Below are 22332 nucleotides of genomic sequence, written 5' to 3' on the forward strand. Positions count from 1 at the left end.
AAAGAAATATGAAAGTATAACAATGCAATTTTCATAATAGACTGATTTACAGAAATCAGGAACTCTGAGAGGCCATAAGGCATCACCAAGGAGGTCATACCTGAATGAACATTTGAGCAACAGATATAATTTTTACAGGTGACCAAACAAGAGAAAGGCATTGCCATCTATTCTGGCAAAGATAATGTGCATTGGAAGTGATCTATAAACCAACAGACAGGCAGAGGGTATGGGAAGAAAGCAAAAAGAAGGAAGAATATGGATGTAATGTATAAAAGTCAGTTTCCAGTGGGGTAAGTTCTTCTTAAAGTGACAGCTCAAGTCAGGTTGCCATCTGTATATAGCATACTTTCTTCATGCCTAATTTGAACAGCTATTGTTAATTGTGCAATTGTCTAAAATGATAAACTTCAATATGCGTTTTCAAGAATTACAGAGAAAAAAATCAATACCAACTTAGAAGCCTGTATTATGAAGATCAGCTGACTAATCTAATTCGTCATTAGTAATTCAATTAAGTAATTATTCGCAATCTTTTCTTTTAGGAAATATAGACTTACTTGGTAACAACTTGTGAATGTGTAACTTTTTATTATTCACTTTGGAAAGTAAATTTTTTTTGTCCAAATTATTTATGTCCAAAAAAGATAATAATGCTTCAAGTTTACAAGGCAGGGTATGTTTATTTCCTCTCATTGCTTAAGTAAAATTACAATAAGGGAAAAATACTGGTAAAAAGCCATAATTGTGGGGCGAATGAAGAAGCTACAAGAAGCAGAGATTTCAACAAGTTCAGGAAAGAGAAAAAGATTAGGAGATTTTAAATGGCAGCAGGAGCCAGGACCTAGTGCATATGCAAAGAGATAAACCAGAGAAGGTGTCTGAATTGCACAACAGAAAGTCAGACAGGCTCTTATATCAGAGACAGAAGTTATAAGAAAAGTTGGAAATGGTACTTTACGGAGACAGATTAATTGAAAGTGAATGTTAAGAACTGCCTCGCTTGTCTCACCTCAGATATCAGGAAACCTAACACTTCCTGCCAAAAGGAAGAAGAGGTTGTTGGGTGGTTGGGCAGGGAAGAAGACAAAATATGTTAAATAGTTGGAGAAAAGAAGGTAGCTATTATGGGTAAAACCATTTTCTTCTAGCACTCCAGAAGACTCCCAACAATATGACCAACTCCTCATCTGCCAAACCCAGAGTGAACTTTGCAGGGGACAACCTTTGCCCACCAAGAGTTACTCTTTGAATGTCTTGACTCTTAAATAGGAAAAGAGGCAACATAAAGCTGAGAGAGACTTGAAGAACATTTGCCATCTGAAAAAATACCCACAAAAATAAATAGAGAGGGAAAAAACCATAAAACTTAAGGAAATGATACATTAGGAAATAAAAAATAAATCTTCAATTAATATACTGAGAGAAATATTTAAAATAAGAACATGCAATTAAGGTGTCAAAGGTTTAAATAAGAGAAACTTGGTAAGCTGAAGGATGCTTCCCTTATTTTATAAAATGGCAATGGAAACCATTTGCTTTGAAAGAAGAAGGGAAAGTGAGATGAACCTTCCCCTGTGACGCAGGAAATTAACAGACAAGGTGTAAAATTATTAAAAATTATTACAGAAACATTATTTACTAATTTAAAAAAAGCAAAACGAGGCCACTGCTTGTATGTTGGTTTGGTTGTCACTGCTTAAGTGAACGACTTTCACAGCCTCATTTTCTGTCTCTCCTTACCACCCCTTTACACACCCACTAAAGTCCTGAAGTCCTAGAAAACTAGCTGTAGATTTGTCCTTCAAACAATAATAAATGGCATATTCTTGTACTCCTGATAATGAAACTGGGCAGATAAGTAATTTTGTCCCATATCACAACATGAAAATCTGAGGTACCACTGACTAGGTTGGTTGTACCGGAACCTCAATAAAATGAAAATCAAAGAGAAAAAGAAGAATATAAATGCATTTATTAACAGTGAACTGTGCACTTAAAATGGGAAAGATGGTAAATTATATATGCATATTTTACCTCAATGAAAAATTTTTTAAAATTAAAATCAAACAAGAGAAAAACAACATGAACATAAAAGTTTTGACTTAATAGTATTTTACTTCATGAATATACATCAGAAATACACCAACGTATGCACATTTTCTATACAAAATTATGTAAGCCATTTTGGAATACTGCTATGAATCTTTCAAAAAATATAAATTAAAACAAGAACCAGCAAGACAAAAAGGAGAGGAGTTTGATGATGTTACTTTTTATCTCTTTTTAATTGTATGTAATATGTAACAAGGATCAATTTTCATGTTTTCCTCTGAGTATTTCTTCAAATTTCAACTGTATGAAAGGTAAGTCAGCTGGGCCTGTAATCACACACAAAAAATCTTAAAGACAAGCAAGGCTAATGGCTGTCACCAGTTTCTTATTACAGTTTTTGGCAGTTTCTCATTAAGTGTTACTGGCCTTACATTATGAAGCACATTTAGGTTATGAATCAAAGTGGCTTTGAAAATATATATATTATGTTATACATGATGTAATCCATAAAGTTCCTTTAGCTCCAATCAGAGAAAGACTTTGTTTTATTTTGTCCCTTGAAGCAATGCCCTTTGGTCCTTTACCTTGAATTAAACGGAGCCTTTGGGATTTTACTCAGAAAGCTGAGTTTGAAAGAACAAATCAGTTTATGCATCAACCTTTTATTATCCATGGTCATTGCCAATAAAAAGCTCTATTTATTGAGACTATATCTGTGGATTAAGGTATTTTTGATGAAGATGTTTTTCAAATGATGGTAGTTCCTTTTCACTCACGGTTTCAAGGTTTCAGCTACTCATGGACATCAATCCAAAAATATTAATTGGGAAAATTCTGAAATAGGCAATTCATAAGTTTTCAATTGTACACCATTCTTGGAAGCATGATGAAATCTCCTGTTGACCTGCTTCATCCCCCAGGCATGTGAATCATCCCTGTGTCCAGCCTATCCACGCTCCATGTTATCAGTTCATTAGTCATTTGGTAGCGCTCTCGGGTATGAGATTGAAAATGCATACCAAGGCAGGGCGCGGTGGCTCACGCCTGTAATCCCAGCACTTTGGGAGGCCAAGGCGGGTGGATCACGAGGTCAGGGGATCCAGACCATCCTGGCTAACATGGTGAAACCCCATCTCTACTAAAAAAAAAAAAAAAAAAACCACAAAAAATTAGCCAGGCGTGCTGGCGGGCGCCTGTAGTCCCAGCTACTCTGGAGGCTGAGGCAGAATGGCATGAACCTGAGAGGCAGAGACTGCAGGGAGCTTAGATCGAGCCACTGTATTCCAGCCTGGAAGACAGCGAGACTCCGTCTCAAACCAAAAAAACAAATTTTAAAAAAGAAAATTCATACCACTCTTAGGGTTTTGTATTATCCATGTTTTTAGGCATTCACTGGGGGATCTTGAAACCTACATCTTCAGATAAAAGGGAGTTACTGTATCTCAGTTTTCTTTATTTATATAGACTTAATTGGAACAGTTTTCTCCTACTCACCGTAACATTAACAAAATGTTGATAAAAATATTAACAGCAAAAAGGTATTGCAATTTTTAAATTACCTAAGAAGATATTCAAATTGCTAAATATTTGCAATATTTAAAATTTTACAAAAAATAAAGGTAATAAAAAAGTCATGTCCACCAAGAATTGTCTTAAAGAGACTGAGAAAAGGATGAGATGTACTGCATAGATCGTCAAATTTTGGACTCACCGCCTTACAAAGGTATTTAATTTATTTTATATTAATATGCCTTAACAAGTTGTATATCGCTACATCTTATACAACACTGTGAAACTTCTAAGGATCAGAAAATTGCTTTCTTTAGTTTAACAAAAGCAAGATGAATTGTATGCTTACTAGAGTAGAATGCTGTTTTGTGCATAACTGATAGTCTTCAACCTAGAGCACAGAAGGTGGGACTACTTAATATTCTGTTACAGAGAGAGACAAAAAGGTGGTAACACTCTATTTTGCTCTTTGCCACATCACAAATCACTCTTTTACATTTAAAAACGGAGACAACATGAAATCAGTTAAAGCATATTTACTTTCAATTCCTGGGCAGTTTTAGTTGAAAAATAAAGGTTTTGAACAATATTGTTTTGTCAATATTTTCTACAATGTTCTTGAGTTTCAAAGTGACTTCAGTAAAGCTGTCATATTTAGAGACATTCAACTTTCAAATGGCATAAGACAGTGTTATAATTGGACTAAGTGGGATAAATATAATAAATAACTTAGACAAAGGCCACTCAATTAAAAAAAGTTTTGCCCTTACCCATATATAGGCACAATCCTTACTATTCAAATATTCCATTTTCCTTCCATCAGGTAAGTGGTGAAAACTCTAACCTGACAATTGATTATAATTCATTATAATTTAATTTAAAATAATTATAATTAAAACAAATTCCGATTAAAGGCAGAATTAGATCTCTAAAAAGACAATAAAATCTGTATTTTTTTCTTTCCACCTAAGGGAATTGGATCTATTTCTTCATCCTATCTTTGGCCCGGGGGGGATTTCACATTACAAATGAGGTTTCCCAGAATATGAAAGCTATCTAATACATTCAGGCAAAATTCACTTTCAACTTTGTGTTTAGTGAGTTATATAGAAAGATGAGGGCAGCAATTTTTGCCAGAGGAAACTGAAGTCAAGAGGGAGCTAAATAGAATCTGGAATGTAGGATCTCTAAATTGCATAGAGAGTGCAAAATTTCAAGTTAGCAGTCTGTCAAGTATTTCATAAGAATTACCACTGTTTTAGCTCTGGTAAAACTGGGCCTGATTCATCCTTTAATCCTGGTATATACTCTCATGAATGACAAATATTAAGTATTTATTAAACAGAAACTTTTTGTGGATGAATGATGCATGGATTAATCTTCTTATTGAAGATAATTAAGAAAATACAGTGTTCTACAATTTAAATTATAAGAATATACAGCATATAAAAATGTTTTTGTCAATGTAATTTAAACATACATAGAGATTACAATGGAAAAACAAAAGTGCTAGGAATTTTAAAAAACACAAAATGAATTTGGCATGGACAATCTCCACTTCTTGTCTAAAAAGCATTTGCCTTTGTTTCTCCTAATAACCAATAAAATAAATACATGGATTTTCTACAAAAGAGAAGCCCATATCAGAAAAGAAAATGGGAGGTTGCCAGCTATCTTGAAATTGTAAACTGGAAGGGATTTTTTTTCTTATGAAAATAGGCAGAAAAAAACAAATCAAAGAATAAAACATTTTTACTTTATCGACAGAGAAAGATGAGTCAGTTATGAAGTCCTTCATCCTTAATGTGAATGCCTAATGAAAGAACACCACAAAATGTTAACATATGCAAACAAAAAACTTGACCTTGGAAGAAAGACAAAACAGAACATAGAAGATAATTATTTTATAATCCATCATGTTATGAAATTATTTGAGAAATCTCATAAGTGATCTCTTAGAGATTATAATCGATTATATATAATCTATATATTTTTATAAATTTAAATTAAATTTATATATTTAAATATATAAATATATACAGATATCAGCATCTACATTTATATATTTAAATATGTATCTAAATATATCTATGTTTTATTTGAGTATAACATTTAAATATTTATGTATGCAAATACATATTATATATTTGATGTATAAACTTATATATTGATATATTTATATACATATATGTGTAAATTTTTTTCTTCAAAATAATAGGAGGAAAACCTAAGCTCAGATAAATCTAGCAGATGGAATCAAGGAACAGAGGCATATTGGGGTCAGGATGGTAAAATTGGTCTACTACAAAAGAATATGTGTTCTCTCACATCCTAGCTAGTGCCTGTATTTACCTGTCTTTTTGATAAAAGTTATTTAAACTGAGGTGAGATAAAATCTCATTGTCTTTTTGATTGCGTTTCTCTGATGATCAGCGATGTTGAATAATTTTTCAAATATCTGTTTGACATTTTTATGAATTCTTTTGAGAAATGTCTATGCAGATCTTTTGCCCATTTTAAAACTCCAATTGCATTTTTCCTACTGAGTTTTTTGAGCTTCTTATATATTCAGGTTGTTAATCTCCTGTTGAGTAGGTAGTCTGCAAATATTTTCTCCCATTCCGTAGGTCACCTCACTCATAGAACGGGATAGAATATACACTAACAGTTTAATCTAAAATTTACCACTCTCCCATATTCTAGAAATTCTATTTCCTTATTACTTTTATTCCTTTTCATGGATATTGTCTTATTTCATTTAAATATTGTATTAGTCTGTTTTCATGTTGCTGATAAAGACATACCCAAGACTGGACAAGTTATAAAAGAGGTTCATTGGACGCACGTTTCCACATGGCTGGGGAGGCCCCACAATCACGGCGTAAGGCAAAGAGGAGCAAGTAACATCTTACGTGGATGGCAGCAGGAAAAGAGAGGGCTTGTGCAGAGAAACTCCCGTTGTTAAAACCATCAGGTCTTGTGAAACCCATTCACTATCATGAGTCCAGCACAGGAAAGACCTGATCCCATGACTCAATCATCTCCCACTGGGTCCCTCCCACAACACATGGGAATTATGAGAGCTACAAGAGGAGATTTTATTGGAGACACAGAGCCAAACCATATCAATTATATAAATGAAAGATGAATCTATAGCCTTAAAAAACACAACCAATTCTGTTTATTCTAACTCCCAACATCCATTTACTCCATTCTCTAGAAGCTATCAATTTGCTGATAATTTTACTGATGATCATTTTGCATTATTGTCTTATAAAAATATAGTTCTGAATTCTTCATTAGCTTTCAGTAAATGGTGTCATATTGTACATACTTTACTGCAACTCACATTCTTACCTGCAATCTATTTTGGAGTGCTAACTTGGCTGAACATGTAGAATATCTGTGTAACTATTTCTCTATCGTATGAACTAGGAAGTGGCCTTTGATCAAGTGTACTTTATATATCAACAAATGCAATCTAGTTGCCGTCCAATGTGACTTATGAGTATTCATTGCTGCCAGTTCATTTTGAGAGTGTCCACTTTCCCACCACATTGTTAATATTTGATATTACCAAACATGATTATTGTTCTTATCTCATTTGCAATAATTGTAATATTTTAATTTGCATTTCCTTTTTTTGTGTGTGCCTGAAAATATTTTCTTTCTTTTAAATTTTTTACTTAGTGATTTTCTTGCTTATACCTTTGTTCATTTTTCTTATTGGTTTGTTATTTTGATTTTTGACTTGTTTTTCTATTACTTACATAGATCTAAATATTCTAGATACTCACCTTTGAACTTCTTTATATAATGCATTTATTTTCTTTTGATTTGTTGTATTTAACTTTGTTTCACTTGTGTGTTCTTTATGCATTCTGATGTAAAATGTATTCATCTATTCTTTTAATCATGGACATTTAAGTAGCTTTTGAATCTTGGCTATAGTGAATAGTGCTGCAAGAAACATCGGAATGCAGATATCATCAAGAGAAGAAGTTATCAAAATCAGATACACTGATTTCCGTTTTTTGTTTGTTTTTTGTTTTTGTTTTTTGAGACAGGGTCTCACTCTGTCACCTGGCTGGAGTGCAGTGGAGAAATCTCGGCTCACTGCAACCTCCACCTCCCCAGTTTAAGCGATTGTCCTGCCTCAGCCTCCCCAGTAGCTGGGACTACAGGTGCGTGCCACCATGCCCAGCTGATTTTTGTATTATTAGTAGAGATGGGGTTTCACCATGTTGACCAAGATGGTCTCGATCTCTTGACCTTGTGATCCGCCTGCCCCTGCCTCCCAATGTTCTAGGATTATATGCATGAGCTACCACGCCTGGCTTTGGTTTCCTTTCTTTTCAGTATACACCTAGCAGTAGGATTGCTGGTTCATATGATAGTTCTAGGTTTAGTTTTTGAAGAATCTCCATACTCTTCTCCATAGTGGCTATACTAACTCACATTCCCACCAAGAAGGTAATAGGGTTCTCTTTTCTCCTATAGCAGACATTTTCAACAAGAAATGTTAAAAATATCTTTGAAAATGAACTGTCTCTATATTTATACTTTTTTAAATTAAGTCATTTCCTGTAATGCTGAATTGTAGGTCAGGAATTAGCTGTTCTCGAAAACATAAATTATATGTAATCATTTGCTGCCCAACGTATGCAACCCTTCTCTGCTTTGGAAACGAAAGAGAAGAAAGAGAAGTCATAAAGAGTCATTATTGCATGCAAAATCCTCTTGGAGGTATTTACGTGTAATACTATCACTCAATATGACAACGTATTGATTCAGTGCCTCAGAGACAGTAAAAGCCATGTCAATGACAGGCAGATGGCAACAAAAAGGAGGGCATTTCACAGAGTTTGCTGTGATCTGTAGTCTCCTACATTTTTCTACACTGCTTCCATATCTTCGGTGATTCTGAAACTAACATTTTTGTTATTTTATATGTATTTAAAATTACATTTTATTTTTTATCAGCACACAAAAAATGACAAAATTCGATGAAGCCATAAGAAGAAGTAATAGAGCTTAAACAATATTAAATACACACAAAAAAAGATGAGATCTTGGATCTGAGCCACCATGGAAGCCAATTTCTAAATTTCCGCCATTTAAAACAACTTATTAGCCTGTATAATTTCCCTATTTGTGAACTGAGTGAATTGATGTCTGAAGTATGTTCTAGATTCCATTCAAATTTAAGACTAGATGAATGACTTGGTATTTAAAAAAATACACAAAAGAATATATCATAAGGGCCTGTCACCAGGCATACATATTAAAGTAAATACCTGAGACTCTTGTACAAAGTCACTATGTGCCCCCCCCCTTTTTTTTTTTTTTTTTTTTGAGATGGAGTCTCACTCTGTCACTGAGGCTGGAGTGCAGTGACACAATCTCTACTTACTGTAGCCTGCATCTCCCAGATTCAAGGGATTCTCCTGCTTCAGCCTCCTGAGTAGCTGAGATTACAGGCATGCACACCATGCCCAGATAAATTGTTTGTATTTTTAGTAAAGATGTAGTTTTACCATGTTGGCCAGGCTGATCTTGAACTCCTGACCTCAGGTGATCCACCAAAGTGCTGGGATTACAGGTATGAGCCACCAGGCCCAGCCACTATGTGTGTTTTAATTAGTTATTTTGTAGCATGCACTTGGCTGTGATTGGCATAAACAATGAACGAATCTTCCTAGAATCTTTCTTCTCAGTTTTTGCTTTTGTTGTCCTTGGTTTATTGAGAAGCAAAAGGAGCTAGTTAGTTTCCAGAATTGGGTCCCGACTTAGTACATTATGAGGTACTTACATGTCACTCATAATGTTAAAGTAATCACCAATTTAAACCCAAAACTAGGAAAACAATAACAGCATTACTAAATAGGATGATACTGTGATGTCTCAGTGCCACAGTTGCTGTTTTTCATAACATAACACCTTCACAGGTGACATTCAAATGCATAACATTCAGTCATGTGCTCTACATTCTATAGAGATTTTGTAAGTAAGAGAGGCTTCTGAAAATACTCCTACAACATTACCCGTTTGGTTTTGGGACAAATAAATAAGCTATGTCACAACAAATGAGAGGTGACTAAGGCACTAAGTGAAGTGATTGCAAAAGAGTTACTCCGTCTAGGAAGTATGATCCTATGCCCTAACTATTCTCATAACATAACTTCTAGGATGTTTTAATATACTTGCCATATTATTGAAGAATAGTCATGTTCAAGCTACTTATAGCAGCTATGTATCAAAATAACTTCCTGAATATGCCTCAGCTGGCACCATTATCCCAAGGTTTGGAGTCGGCCACATTCTATTAGATCCACTTTCAAGCATTGTCTATAAAAGATGCTAAAGAGGCACCATTTAATGCAAGTCACAATTAACCTGGAAACCCACATTGGAAATCCTAAAACTAGAAATACTATCTCATAAGATTTTCAAAGCAATGTTACCTGCTTTAAGGAAGCCTGAGGGGCATGGCTATCTCTCCCTCATCAGGTCTCATCTCTCAATGTCAGGGTATAAGGAAACCTATTACATTTAATCATTACTTTCCAGTTTTCTCATACCTTTCAAGAATCACATGTAGTTTAGGGCAATTTGTAACAGCATATCTGTTATTTCTCAAGGCCTAGAAAATTATTTGACAAAACGGTGCTTTGTGTAAAGATAGTAATTTTTTTCTGCTCCACTTTAGTCTCTTTTGTTATAATAATCAAAGGCAAACTGAATTAGTGTAAAACAAAGCTTTATATTTTCCTCTTTAAAAGAGCAGAGGTGGAATGTGACTAAATTTACTTTGGCGGCATTGATTGAGTACATCCTACTCGCCATGATTTGGATTAGCTATTGAATGGCAAATGGTGACTGGTAAATACTTGTGTATATTTGGACAGATGTAGATGTAGGATCAGCACACTTGACATACAGCTAAAACACTTCTTAACACACCTGTCCATATAGCATATTTTGACTTACTCTTGCCCTGGTCAATACCACTGTGTACCTGTGTTAATCTTATGGGAGCAACAGTTCCTCATTCCTCAATATTCACTATCACTGCGTAACTTCTTCAGTGTTTACAACACACACAATTTAGCAAGATATTTGATTTCTATGTAATTTTATATGTAATTGTTAAATAGCTTCATATAGAAGACTTTGGCTTATTATTAAAGCACTAGAAAAGAAAACCTAAGAACTGGATTTTATTCTAGACTGTAATGAGTCTGAAAAATGCATAAATTCTTTTAGGCATTAGAATACCTGAAATTCTACACTAATGGGAGTATAAGGCCAGAGCATAAGATGAGCAACATAAGATGCAAACAGAACTTACTGTATTTATCTGAGACTCAATCTCTCATTTGCATGTCTGGTTCAGTGCTTATAAAATGTATATGATCATTTAAAATAAATAAATGAGCATGTTGGGGTTGATATATATGTAGAAAAAGAATGAGGATAGAATGAGATACTAATTCTACATCTGCACTTGATGCTCCTATGTATTTAGACTTCAGCTACAGTTACCTCAAATCCTTGTAAGAAATAACAACAATTCGACATAGCGTTTAATTTTATCTGTTAAATAGCAAATGTATCTGCGCCCAAATTCAATAACTCTTAAGTGATGTAGGCAACAGAATGATATGTTAAATTTTAAAGACAACTACTTTAAAAATAGTTTTAAAAAAAATGAATAAATGGCAAGAGAACGCTGGGTCTTGGTACACAAAAATGACTAAATAATAAATACAGGCACACCTTGGAGACATTGTCGGTTTGGATCCAGACCATAAGAATAAAGGAAATATCACAATGAAGTGAGCCACACAATTGTTTTGGTTTCCTAGGGCATATTAAAGTTATGTTTATGTTAGTCTTTTAAATGTGCAGTGGTATTATGACTAAAAAATGCACATACCTTAATTAAAAATTATTTACTGCTAAAAAATGCTAATGCTTATTTGAGCTTTCAGCGAGTGGTAATCTTTTTGCTATTAGAGGGTCTTCTCTCGATGTGGATGGCTCCTGACCAGGGTGTTGGTTGCTAAAGGTTGTTGTGGCTGTGGAAATTTCTTAAAATAAGACAACAATACAGTTTGTCACATCCGTCGACTCTTTCTTTCACTAAAATTTCTCTGTAGCATACAAAACTGTTCAATAGCATTTGATTCACAGAAGAACTTCTTTCAAAATTGGAGTCAATCCTCTCTGATAGAGTTTGGACATATGTCCCTCCCCAAATCTCATGCTGAAATCTAGTTCTTAGTGTTGAAGGCAGAGCCTGATGGGAAGAGTTTGGGTGATGGGGGTGGATCCCTCATGGTTTGGTGATGTTCTTGCAATAGTAAGTATTCTTGAGATCTGATTGTTTAAGTGTGTGGCACCTCACACCACCACTCGCTTTCATTCCTGCTTTCACCATGTGACATGCTTGCTCTTGCCTCACCTTCTGCCACGAGTAAAAATTCCTTGAGGCCTCCCCAGAAGCTGAACAAATGCTGATGCCATGCTTCCTGTACAGCCTGCAGAACCATGAGCCATTTAAACCTCTTTTCACTAAGTTACCCAGTCCCAGGTATTTCTTTACAGCAACACAAGAATGGTCTCATACACCTCAAATCCTGATACTGCTCTATCAACTAAGTTTATAACATATTCTAAATTCTTTGTGGTCATTTCACAATGTTTACAGCATCTTACCAGGAGTACATTTCATTTCCAGAAACCACTTTATTAGATCATCCATTAAGAAGCAACTCCTCATCCATCAAAGTTTTACCATGAGTTATAGCAATTCAGTCCAATCTTCAGGCTCCACTTCTAATTCTAGTTTTTTTTTTTTTTTTTTTTTTTTTTGTTATATCGACCTTACTTGCAGTTACTTCCTTTACTAAAGTCTTGAACCCTTCTAAGTCATCAAGGAGGGTTGGAATCAACTTCTTCCAAACTTGTGTTAAGGTTGGTATTTTACCTCCTCCCATCAATCACAAATATTCTCAATGACATCTATAATGGTGAATCCTTTCCAAATGTTTTTCAATTACTATGCTGAGATCCATCAGAGGGATTAGTATCTATAGCAGTAGGTGTAATCTTATGAAATGTATTTTTTTAAATTAATTAATTTATTTTTTGAGACTGAGTCTCGCTGCGATGCCCAGGCTGGAGTGCAGTGGAGTGATCTCTGCTCACTGCAACCTTCGCCTCCCAGGTTCAAGCAATTCTCCTGCCTCAGCCTCCCGAGCAGCTGGGATTACAGGCGCCAACCACCATACCAGGCTAATTTTTGTATTTTTACTAGGTTTCACCATGTTGGTAAGTCTGGTCTTGAACTCCTGATCTCAAGTGATCCACCCGCCTTAGCCTCCCAAAGTGCTGGGATTACAGGCGTGAGCCACCGTGCCTGGCCATGAAATGTATTTCTTAAATCATAATATTTGAAAGTCAAAATTTCTCCTTTATCCATGTGCTACAGAAAGGATGTTATATTCACAGGTATAAAAATAGCATTAATCTCTGCGTATATCTCCCTCAGAGCTCTTGGGTGACCAGATGCATTGTCAATGAGCAGTAATATTTTGAAAAAATATTTATAGATAGTAGGTCTCAACAGTAGGCTTAACATACTCAGTAAACCATGCTGTAAACAGATGTGGCCACCACCCAGGCTTAGTTTTCATTTATAGAGCTTACTCAGAGTAGATTTAGCATAATTCTTAAGGGTCCTATGATATTTGAAATGATAAATGAGCATTGGCTTCAACTTAAAGTCAGCAGCTGTTTTAGCTCCTAATAAAAGTCGGTCTGTCCTTCGAAATTTCGAAGCTAGGAATTGACTTCTTTCTAGCTAAGGAAATCCTAGATGATATCTTCTTCCTTTTTAAGACTGTTTCATCTGCCTTGAAAATCTAATGTTTAGTGCAGCCGCCTTCATCAATTGTCTTGCTGTATCTTCTGGAAAATTTGCTGCAGCTTCTACACAGGCACTTGCTGCTTCACTTTTCACTTTTGTGTTACAGAGATGGCTTCTTTTCTTAAATTTTATAAGCCAAACTGTTAGTTTTAAACGTTTCTTCTGCAGCTTCTGCCTTCTCTCAGTCTTCAAAGAATTGGAGCGGTAGAGCCTATCTCTGGATTAGGGTTACATGCAGGGGTATGTTTTGGCTGCTTTGATCTATCCAAATCACTCAAACTTTCTCCATATCAACAATAAGGCTTTATTAACCTTTGTGTATTCACTGCAGTAGTACTTTTAATTTCCTCCAAGAGCTTTTCCTTTGCATTTGCAACTTGGCTAACTGGTACAAGAGATGTAACTTTCAGTCTGTCTCAACTTTTGCCATGCCTTCCTCACTAAGCTTAATCATCTCTAACTTTTTTTTTTTTTTTTTTTGAGACAGAGTTTTACTCTTATTGCCCAGGCTGGAGCGCAATGGCATGATCTCGGCTTACCACAACCTCCGCCTCCTGGGTTAAAGCGATTCTCCTGCCTCAGCCTCCTGAGTAGCTGGGATTACAAGCATGCAACACCATGCCTGGCTAATTTTGTATTTTTAGTAGAGACGGGGGTTTCTCCATGTTGGTCAGGCTGGTCTCGAACTCCTGACCTCAGGTGATCCGCCCACCTTGGCCTCCCAAATTGCTGGGATTACAGGCATGAGCCACCATGCCTGGCAATCATTTCTAACTTTTCAGTTAAAGTGAGAGACATGCAACTCTTACTTTGACTTGAACACTTAGAGATTACTGTAGGGTTATTAATTGACCTAATGTCAGTGTTATGTCTCAGGGAATAGGAAGACCCAGGAAGAGGGAGAGAAAACGGGGAAAAGCCATGTGGTGGGGGCTATTGGAACACACAACATTTATCGATTAAGTTTGCCATGCCATGGGCATGGTTCATGGCACCACAAAACTATTACAACAGTAACATCAAAAATCACTGAACAGAAATCATTATATCATATATGATCATATTTTAAAAGTTTGAAATATTGCAAGAATTACCAAAATGTGACACAGAGACATAAAGTAAGCATACGCTGTTGGAAAAATGGCGCTGATAGAGTTACTCAATGTAGGGTTGCCACAAACCTTCAATTTGTAAAAACAACACAATATCTCCAAAGTGCAATAAAATAAGGTTTGTTTGTACTTGAGTCTTTACAAGTAAACACGGCTCATTTCTCAGAGGAGCTAACTCAAAAAAATGTTGTATGCGATCTTACCTTGCCCTAAGATTTTAACTAACTGTACAAAATAAAGTTGCTGAAAGTTACTGATAATGTGAAGGAATAAAAATGCCTTAATTTTTTTCCTTAAAATGTAATATTAAATTCTTTTTAGTATTTTTAGTATTGACTACTACTGGGTCAATATTTTTCATCTTTGAATATTCATTTGATAGAAATTTACAAGTAATTGTTAATTGTATCAAAGGCTGTCTCTCTTCATTACTTAAATACAAAGAAATTACTTATTTCTTTCACAAAAGCAGTTAGTGGAAGGTAATTTTCATATGTAGGGCTCCTTTCTCCTCTAATTTCTTTTCCCTCAGTATTAACTTTTTTTTCTTTTTCAGACAGTAACAAGATTTTCAAATCTTCACTCTGAACTCATTTTAAAACTGTCTAAAAAGCAAAGCTTGGGAACTTGGATTTCTAGAAGTCTCAGGTTAACATCAATTCTGTTTCTATATTAACATATAACAAAAAAAAAACTGTCTTTTGGTTGAATACTGAAAGGGCTAACACTTACAGTTTTCTTCTTGTTATCTGATTTCTAAATGAATTCTTTACATCACTTATTCTGAAAGAACAAAAGTATAAATAGTTCTATATTTTATTGGGTGATCTATTAAAAGCACCTTTAGACAAATCCAGAAGTAGATCTAAAGGTTGCCGTCATTCATCTCTCAGAGACACAGCAGGTGTAACAACTGTTTTACATCCTTCAGATGTCAGCAAGCATTAATCTATTTTATGCCACCCTCAAGTGATTCCACATAGTTTGGGAAACTGAAATGCTTTGTATTTTAAAAAATTGAGTAATGAAAATAGCTCAAAACTGCAATGTTTATTTTGCCTGAATGCAGAACATCCCTCTCCAAGATTCAATAAATGTCCCATTTTGCTGATGTGCAAAATTCTTTAAATTTGTAGCAGTACTTGAGGAACTTGTGCTAACGAGCAGGTAAATATTCCTATATGAGTCACCTTAACTTGTTTTTGTTGCTCCTCTATACAAAAGTTGGAGTTATCCTTAGAACATTTGACAAATTTTTGCAACATTTTTGTGTTATTATTCAGCGAATTTATATACATAAATTGAATCCATCTCATTTTTTAAAATCTAACTTTTCAGGCTTTCAGACTTTCTCAGTTTTAAGGTAAAACTTGAGTATTGTGAGTTTAGTTTTTAAGAAGACGTCCCCATTTTGAATAAATTAATTGCATTACAGTTTATTGAGCAATATTTGTGTAAAACTATTGTTCAGATCCATAAAATGTAAAATAAATGTTTAAAAGCAAAAAAAAAAAAAAAAAAAGAAAAGAATAACAAGCAGAATTATTTAGCATGTTGGGGGATATAGGTATGTATTAACTCTAATTGCCTTTCTAAAAGAAAGCAATCACATCTAAAATTAAAATTTTAGTTTCAATTATTTAGGTGCATCTTAGTGGTAAAATTCTATTAATCTTTTAAATATACTATTGAATATTGCATATGCTGTATGACATGTATTTGTTTATTTTTTTCTTACATTTTTCATGATTATTTCTTAAGATATTTGGTTAACAAAGTATTAGATAAGCTTCTTGATTTTGGAGATTATGTCTCCTCTCCCAGAAATCTACAATATGAACTTGATATATTCGACTGCAGAGGATCAATATAGACCAATATAGACTATAAGACACACAGTATGTCCCCTCTAACCTGCTGAAACAAACAGAGTTTACCTCTGGAAGGAACTAGCTTCCTTCCAATGAAGTGTCACACTAAATTGTGTTGAACACTGACCTCTTGGAGTGCGAAAGACTTATTTGCTGGGGTCTCTTGTGCAATATTTGACACATTCCTTATAAACTTTACCTTAACTCTTTTTTATGGATACTTTTCTTTTTTTTTTTTTTTTTTTTTTTTTGAGATAGAGTCTCGCTCTGTCTCCAAGGCTGGAGTGCAGTGGCGTGATCTCACCTCACTGCAACCTCCGCCTCCTGGGTTCAAGTGGTTCTCCTGTCTCAGCCTCCCAAGCAGCTGGGATTATAGGCATGCACCACCACACCTGGCTAACTTTTGTCTTTTTAGTAGAGACGGGGTTTCACCATGTTGATCAGGCTGGTCTCGAATTGCTGACCTATTGAGAGTATTTCTTAAACTTCTTATCTCAAATTCATCAACCTCTTCAATTTCAGCATTCATTCATCTATTCCTTTATTTTTTTCCACACATGCCTTCACGTAACACAACACTCCCTTGTACTGTGCCATTTATCTGTTTAGCACTATGCTTACAATGTTTTAAAAGGTAGACTTCATGGAATCAGCAACCTACCAATCTTGTTAATCTGTACCTTCACACATAGTACGCTCTCTTAATTATGTAATTAATTAATGACTCAATATTGATAAACTATATCTTTCTCAGATTCCATAGGATGGATTTCTATTATATGTGTTCCCAGATTTTTCCTTAAAAAAACCTCTATCTTAGGTTCCTACGCTTGCCTTCGGGAGACTCACTTGAACTGTCCTTTCTCTTCCGATTAACTCAAATGCTGTCAGGTATAGTCATGGAATCATATTGTAGGTTTCCCTGACTATACTTTAAGTGACTCCATACCTGATAGCATTTGATAGGCCAGGAACACATGCCTTAGAATGAGTGTACTTTGTGATATTTATTATGTTATCAAAGATGAGCGTTGTAACACCCAAGGATTCTTCACATTCCCAATATGTGAAAGTGTGTTTGCAACCACAGAGAAAAGCACTCAATGCACACTTGATTTTATATATTTTGCTTCAGGTAAAATTAAACCTAAATTTTGGTTTCTGCATCTGTAAAATTCTGAAGAAAATTTCATATTCATTCATAGTGAGTGAAATACTGCCAAGCTCTATCTAGGACAGAAGGTAGAAAGAGAATAGGATTTCATGACATTAACAACAATGCTTTACATGAATGCAAGGAGGTAGAAATGGAGCCCTTATCTGGTGTGTGGTGTGCTTTGTGTGGACTGTGTGCTTAAGCACTTGATGCAGCCACTTTTTATTCCTGTATTTCTTGGAATTGGGTAAAATATATCCCCCTTCCCCACCCCTTATTGTATTTCTCCGTAATTTTAACCACTTTTCCATCCTTTCATAAAGCTGATCACCTTTTGTGTACTCTGGACTGAGGATATAAGCAAAATTGCTATGCAGTTGTGGTTTGAAACTTTTTTTTTTTTTTTTTTTGAGACAGGTTCCCACTCAGTCACCCAAGCTGAGTGTAGTGGTGTGACCGTGGCTCTCTGCAGCCTCTATCTCCTGGACTCAAGCGATCCTTCCACATCAGCCTCCCAAGTGGGTGAGACCAGAGACATGTGCCATCATGGCTGGCTAATTCTTCCATTTATTTATTTATTTATTTGAGACAGAGTCTCACTCTATCACCCAGGCTGGAGTGCAGTGTCATGATCTCAGATCACTGCAACCTCTGCCTCCTGGGTTCAAGGAATTCTCATGCCTCAGCCTTCCAAGTAGATGGGATTACAGGCATGGGCCACCACACCCAGCTACTTTTTGTATTTTTAGTAGAGACAGAGTTTCACCATGCTGGCCAGGCTGGTCTCAAACACTTGACCTCAAGTGATCTGCCCACCTCAGCCTCCCAAAGTGCTGAGATTACAGGTGTGAGCCACTGTGCCCAGCCTTATTTTTGTTTTTTATCAAGGCAGAGTTTCTACAGGCTGGTCTCAAATTCCTGGGCTTACGTGAACCTCCCACCTCGGCCTCTCAAAGTGCTGGACATGACCACCACATGAGCCACCAGGCCTGGCCTGAAATACTTTAGATTTGGTAAACAACTACTGCCCAGATGCCCCCAAGACCCCCATCTCACTTTCTGTTCCCTGGGAATCTTCTGTGTCCTTACGATATTTATTAACTTAAAAGTTAATGCCTGTTACAACAGTGGGATCTTGAACCCTGCTTCATTCAGTGCTGAAGTCTGGAGACTTTCTGGTTGCATGATGGCCATGTGTAGTCCTGCTTTAAAGTTCTCACTACCTGGCTTCTGAACATCACCTCTGGCACCTTTCTCACAATCCACAGAGCCACTCCACACATACTTCCCAAACCTTACCCTGTCCAAAGAGGCAAAGACCATGGAAGGTGGAAGGGGAAAAGAGGCAACCTTCATGTTGGTATTGGAACTACAAATGCCTGTCCTAACACCATTTGATATTTTGAATAGCACATCACAAATTGAGATGAATAAGAGGTATCCAATGCCCTTAAATACATATAGAGATAAATAGACAAGTTAAAAGGCAATTACTGTACAGTATGTTCCATAGAGTTTCGTGCACTAAGCAGGATCTTCAACCCAGCCTTAACACTGAAAGAACTAGAATCAGAGGAAATTGCCTTTAAGCAAAATCCTGAAGGCCACATAGCCAAGAGAGTTGCAGGTATGCTATTGGGGAGGGTAGAAAAAAAATCCTGTGTAGATCTCCAAGGAGATGATGGTCCGTGCATCTTAGGGAAACAGAAAGTAGTTCAGTGGGGAGAGAACTGATAACTGAAAGAGAGAGAGAGAGATACTGGAAGTGAGAATTGGGGGTAGAGAAAAGGTGAAGATCATTTGTGCCAAGGGAAAGATGTTTTTCAATCTTTTTCTCCATACTCTAGCAGAGTTTGATTTACAAAACCTTACTTCTTCAAAACTATTATCACTCCACATTTCTCAAAGGAATAAATCCAAGCCTTTACCCATATTTCCCTAGAATCATATTTACAAAATGATATTAATATTAAAAAAAAAAAACAAAGGAGATTGCAAGGCAGAGAAATGGCATTAAAACATGGAACATTTGTCCATCTTTCTACCTGTGATAACATTTAAAAGCCTGCATGTTACAAAAGCTGAAAGCATTGGCCCAGAGACAGGCAGCTTGGGGATTCGGCAAGGTCTGAGTCCTTGATTAGACCCATGACATTGTAAAAGGTACTCAACTAGTCAGCCTTCATCTATAAAAAATGGGTTAAGCATAGAGCACGCAAAGTGTATGGGAAGTTGCCTGCCACAGATGCATTCACTAAGTTCGCCATCACTGATTTTATTTAAATTATAGAACAGATAAGTGAATATGACTGCAGTTATGAGAAAAAGCCATAACATTCTTCTTTTCCTTTTTTTCTGTAAATATTGACAAACTAATATCTTGTTCCAGGTATTACATAGTGGTGGACAGCCTGGAAGGCAGGATATTATAAGGGCTTAATTTAAAGTCATCTGAGTCAAGTAAATTAACATATTTTAATAACTTCCTACATCATAGAAATAAGCCTGAAGCTGTTCCAGAGTGTGTAGGTTGAGGTGAGGAGGCAGCCCAGAAGGAAACTAGATAAAGTGTAAACAAATTCTAAGATTATAGGCAGTTAATGGAACGGTGAGAATGAGATTGTATCTTCAATTTATGGGGACATCATGAGATAATTTAGGTAAATTAGACAGTTAAAAACTATGACCAGATAACAGGAAACATATTGGAGTACTGTTATTACTCCAAGTTTCCTTTTCTATCTTTCAGAAGCATCTACACCGTGATCAAAGAATGTAGCTGTGTGTATAATTTGCAAGAAGACCTAAAATTTTCTTTATTGCAAAGACAACCTGATTACCTCACTATCTAAAAGGAACAACCAACACAAATTATAGCTAGAAAATTGCCTCACTAATGTAGTCCCAAATTAACCTCTGTAAATACTTTCAAATGTTCAGGCATCACCAGGGACATAACTCTAAAAACATTTAAATGTATTAACGCAATCCAACTAGTGGATGAAAGTATGTTGTTTGGCCTGGTATTATAAAAGCTGAAGTCTTTCAAGTGTTGTTGTCACTCTTATTATTCATTATCTTTACATATCTCTCTTTAAATGGATGATTTGTATCCGGTTTCTTTCTATTCACTTCTAGTAAAGAATGATCATGCAAAAATTTTTAAATATTAAGAATAAAGACTTCAATAGCCATAACTCTAAGTATCAATGTTTTTCCTTCAAGACTCTTTATGCATCTTTATCTTAAAATTGCTCATGTTCCAGAAGGGGTATAAAATTGCGTCTAAACCTGTATTATCTTTTCCTAAACCATGATATGAACTATTAATATTTTAAAGCAAGTGTGTATGGGGTGGTGTTTTTAGCATATTAGGACATGTTAGTAATTGAGCAAGTATTGCTTTTACGTTGTAGCAATTTGTTTTGTGTATAATTGCTCATAAAACAAGCACCACTCTTTTGAAGAATATGGTTTTAGATTATGAATATGCCCAAAGGCTCAGCAAAGGGCATCTGACTATAAATTTAGCAGAAATAATAAATGTACTAGTTTCCACTGTTTTCTGGGAAAATCAGAATGTCTCCTTTTTAATGTCACTGGATTCATGTGCGTTCAGAAGCAGGCCAAAGCACCTTAGCTGTTTGTTTTCTCCTTCCTCTTTTCCTTCTTTTTCTTCTTCTTCATCTTTTTTGTTGTTGTTGTTGTTGTTAAGGGAGGGTAATAGGGGTAAAATATTGCCTGAATATACATTTCTCAAGAAGGGAAATTAAATTGCTATTTAACTTGATCTGATCATTTCTGTCTTGAATTGTTTCTTCTCTTCTGTTGCTCTATTTTAGGTTCAGAGTTCAATTAGCAAAATTATAGTTTTGTTTCTCCCATGGTGAGTGTCTTTTAAATAAAATGATTTAACCAAGAAACCGCATTGTGAGTGATTACATTTATCTCAGCATGCATTCTGTTTCTCTCTGGTTTGGCCAATTAGAGATATAACAAAAGCCTATGAATTCTATCACATCTACAAACTATACTGCTTAGCATTACATTAAAATCTCAAACCTAATCTCTAAATATCTTAATCTCTAAATACTGGAATCTCTAAAGTGTTCCAGTCTCTGTATACTACTTATGATATCCATCGAATTCAAAAGATGGAGTTTAGTGAATATTGGTTCCCTTACGCTACTGTGAATACCTCCCTAGGAGACACTATGTTTCGTTTAATAATAAATTTTAAGAACGAAAATAAATATATTCATACATATCAGATGTTATAAGGTCAACAATTGATTTGACTTGGAAAGAAATTGATTTTATTCTGATTTAATGACCTTTGTGCCTTTTTAGCCTTAAAATATTATTTCTTTCACTAAATAACAGTGATAATAGTGAATAGTTCCCTCACTAGTATGTATTATGATGAATTGGCAACATAATTTTATAAAATGTTTTCATTATTATTTATAATTTGTGTATGTTTGAAATCTATCCCTTTATTTATTTGTATTGCTTTTCTGATGAAAATTCTAGACTTGGGTGACATAGTTGGAAATTGAGACTGAAAATATTCTGACTATATATATATATATGCTAGATTGGTCACCTAATTTTATTCTTTTTATGTTATTGCTTTTAAATCAAACTCATTTTAAACTCCCTGTGATAATATAAGGAGACACACTACACAGCACA

The sequence above is a fragment of the Piliocolobus tephrosceles genome, chromosome 4, assembly GCF_002776525.5.
Source record: "Piliocolobus tephrosceles isolate RC106 chromosome 4, ASM277652v3, whole genome shotgun sequence".
In the NCBI taxonomy this organism is placed as follows: domain Eukaryota; kingdom Metazoa; phylum Chordata; class Mammalia; order Primates; family Cercopithecidae; genus Piliocolobus; species Piliocolobus tephrosceles.